Source organism: Charadrius vociferus, unplaced genomic scaffold (assembly GCF_000708025.1).
Source record: "Charadrius vociferus isolate BGI_N301 unplaced genomic scaffold, ASM70802v2 scaffold373, whole genome shotgun sequence".
NCBI classification, from domain to species: domain Eukaryota; kingdom Metazoa; phylum Chordata; class Aves; order Charadriiformes; family Charadriidae; genus Charadrius; species Charadrius vociferus.
In genome coordinates this window covers 93,131-97,060 of record NW_009647681.1, presented here as the reverse complement: position 1 = coordinate 97,060, position 3,930 = coordinate 93,131, and positions in this window count along the sequence as shown.

Below are 3,930 nucleotides of genomic sequence, written 5' to 3'. Positions count from 1 at the left end.
CCCTCCGCCGGAGCCTTCTTGGCCCCGTGCCCTCCCTGGAGCGCCGGGTGGGCCGCCCTGGCCGTTGGCGGCGTCGCCACCGCCACTATTGTTCTCCCGACCCCGCGCGGCCGCCGCAGCCCCTCCGCCTCGGCGGGAAAAGAGCCCTTTTTTGCTACAGCTCGTCACCCGCATGGAAAGGTCTTCGGCTTGCCTTATTCTAAACGATTCTGTGGAACTGTGGCACACAAAGGTGAGGTTGAATTGTAGGGAGGCAACTTCCTCACCGGCACAGACCGTTAGCACCGGGTGTGGAAATGCACTCTTGGTCACAGGTTTGCATGCTTTTTGCGTAAAAAAAACCGTTTAGTTTAGGATGTCACAGAGTGAAGTCATGTATGGTTTTGCAATGTTTATTTCAGAGGGAGCGGTAGTTTGTTAAGGTGTGGCAGTCGGCAGTTTAAAAATGTAAACCAGAATCTATTAGTACAGTACACCTGTTGTGGTTCAGTCGGAAGTCTAACTCAAGGTAAATTACGAGAATATTAACCTGACGTTTTAAATTGTGACTGAAGTGGGAATTCACATATCTGGAGGTATGACAGCCTGTTATGCAGCTGCACTGTCTGAAGTGATTGTGTAAAATGACACCTCTTAGCCAAATGATCTTTTCCCGCTATATTCAGCTATGTGTGCTAACATAGCTTGAGATACAGCGCCTGTCTGTGCAAACACTTTGTGTATCAGGATAGTTCCATGGTATTCTGCAAAAAATAAGCATGTATGTCCAGCTGGTGAGAGGACTGGACCCTTAAATAATATTTATCTAGCTGTCACTTTTTGTCACTTTTTTGGTTTTGGTTTTATACTAGGCAAAATAAGGACACTTCTCTACTATAAACAATTGGCAATTTATATTTTTCTAAAGCTCTGACACATTGCAAAGCCACCAGAGCTGCAGGGCTGAAATTAATTTTCATGACACATGGAGGATGAATTGAAAGTATTCAACTGAAGTTGGTATTCTGCAACTTCTATTTCTGAAAGCATACGGAAAGCAGCCAGATAATTCAAGTGCAACTGAAGGAATGTTTGTCACTTTTTCTGTGCACACAGAAGGGGCATATGCTGTTTAGTCTTAAGGTGCTGCTATGATGCCGACATTAAATCATTTGTGGTAATGGATGTGGTGTAAAAAAACCCCATAGTCTTTAGAAAAATAAGTCCACCTCTCCAGAAACTGGGCATTTGAGATAGAAGCAAAAAATAGGGAGGTGGACAGTGGTATTGTTGTAGAACTAGTATATTTGTTTCAAAGGTGGGACCTGAGAAGATTGAACCATTAGTTACTGTTGTATTTGTAATTAAAGAAAATATTTATGCAGATATTTGTCTCAAGATTAAAAGACCCGTTTCTTTCTTATTAAGAAGAAAGCCACAATAATACTTATTTAAACATGAAGTTAGTATGCAGAGCTGTGGCTTATTCTTTTGCTTATGGTCCATAACTTGTACTTATTGGTAACATGCTCATTAAGGAAAAATAAGTAAAAAAAAAAAAAAGAAAGAAACAAAACCAATAATATAATTTGATTTTCCCAGATAATGTAAATAACAAGGTTCTAACATTTTCGTTATATAAATAAAAAACAGAAGCACAACTTCTCCTGTAGATCACTTTACCCAGATAATAGAATGTACACTGGTTAGTAATATTTGCCACGCATAAACTTGCAGTGTGAATTTACTGTGTCATTGCAGTCTGCTTATAACTTGTGATGGTTGTCACTGTGCTGTAACAGTGAACACTAAAATGGTTTGAGGCTAAGTAGACTGGAGATTGATTAATAGCAGGTGTTGGTACGGAACATCACCTACAGCTACAGACAGCACAAATTACTGTATGGTTTATCCTAGGAGTTTTGAGAGAGAAATGAGAGATTGGTGAAAGCTGGCAAACCCTTAAGAAAGGCAGATGCAGCGGAACCAGAAAAGTGTCCCTGATAAAACGGAGGAGGCGAAAATGGGAGAGTAAAAGTCACTGCAAGGCCTTGCGGGGAGGACAGGCGGTCGGGGCAGGCATTGCTAAATACAGCAATGATTTTGTAGGGAACAGGAGTTTGCAGCAGCCTTTGGAAGTGAATGTATAATTCAGTTGGCTGGTATTTAAGCAGGTACGCCACAAGAAACACACTACTGTGTCATACCAGCAGCCCATCAAAATGGCTTGTACGAAGTACCTAGAAATGAGTTATAATAAATAAAATTTGAATTAAAGATATATGCATTAGTGCTTTAGAGCATCAGGAAAGAGTTAAAGTCATGCTGAATAGGCACATGTCAGTGATAGTTGTTTTATATGTAAAGGGCTGTAACCAGGGTCTGGAGGCTATTAGGCGTCATTTCCTGCAAAATTTCAGTAGAGTTGCTTAGTCTTAGGATTCTTCAGCCGAAAGCAAGGAGAACATATATCTTCTGTTTAGACTGCTTAGTTTTTAATACCCTTGGGCAAATATAGGAGGTTTATGACTCCTATTAACACATTGTTGAGCAGTCTGCACTTTTCAGCGTATCTGTACTCGCAACACCCTATGAAGAAAGAATCATTATTCTTTTAATTCCACAGATAAGAAACTGAAGGAGGATCTCTACATTGCTTAGCTTAGACAGTCTTCCTCATTTTATAATTGTACTGTTCTCAACCTAGTGGGGTTCCAGACTGAATTCCAGTCTGAACTGGGTTTCCTACGTGAAAGTTCATGTTTTATTTTTGATAACCATTATTTATTTCTATCCGAGGAATTCAAGGCTGGGTAGATTTCTGCCATAATTAAAACAAAATAATTCAGGGGAAGTTGTCAAGCTATACAGGTCAGCCTACATACTCACAAATGCCCTTTCTACCCATACTGCTGACCATACAGTACTGCTACATGGCCAGTAAGGGTATTAGCTAAACACCAATATTAGATTCTTGCAACTTCTAGCTGCTCCTTTTTAGAATACAAATGCTTTCTTTTTGTGTATGCTGCACCGTCACACCAAACACACGACCCACAATGCTACCTAGTCACCTAATATTTCCTCCTAACTGATCCTGTATTAGTTTCCATGGCAATAGGAAGATAATCTCAGGAGCATGAAACCCCACAGATTTAATGACATTTGCTCACTTTGTTTTACACATTACCAAGGCAAGAATCCTTTTATAATAGGAGGAATCTGGAATCAATACTGACAGTACTATCGTGTCTGTTGTGGAGATACTGAAGCTGAGCTGCAGCCAGTTACGTGTAATCCTTTGCCTCTGAACAGGGCTGAGCTAGCAGAAGCAGAAAGCAAAGCAGACTGTTGCCGTAGCCTCCTGTCTTAGCAGGCTCTGGCTATATCCCAGTACTGAAGCGAGGCTGTAAGTAGAAACGTTGCCTGTGCAGATGCACCACGAGCACACCTCCTCAGATACACGGGGCGCTCCCCGCCGTTGCCTTAGCAGTCCCTGAGGAGGTGAACAGCCTGGGCTGGTGAGACGGGACGGAGCGGGTGGGATGAAGCGCATCTTCTGCTGTTTACAGAGATAGGGTTCATTTGGTTCTGGTTAATGCCCTTTTAATTTTGACGTGTGAACAGTCCATCAGTAGGTGGACTGAACCAGATGAACAAAAGTGATGTATGTGTGTGCACACGTAGACCAATCCTAAAAGAATGGTGTTTGAAGGTCTAGTGTGTTGGTTTATGGTGATTTTTAGTCAAATGTGGCAACAGACATGACATAAAGAAGAGTAAATGGATGCTTCTGTTTCCCCATAGGCTTGTTTTTATGACGTGCTGGGAGTAGGCCAGGCTCCCCACATCTGCAGGCCCAGCTCTTCACTCACAGCGAGCACGCGGCCGTAGGACACACCTGTCGTTCTTCCTGCGGCGCGCGAGGCCGGCGGGTCCCGCCGGGCGGGG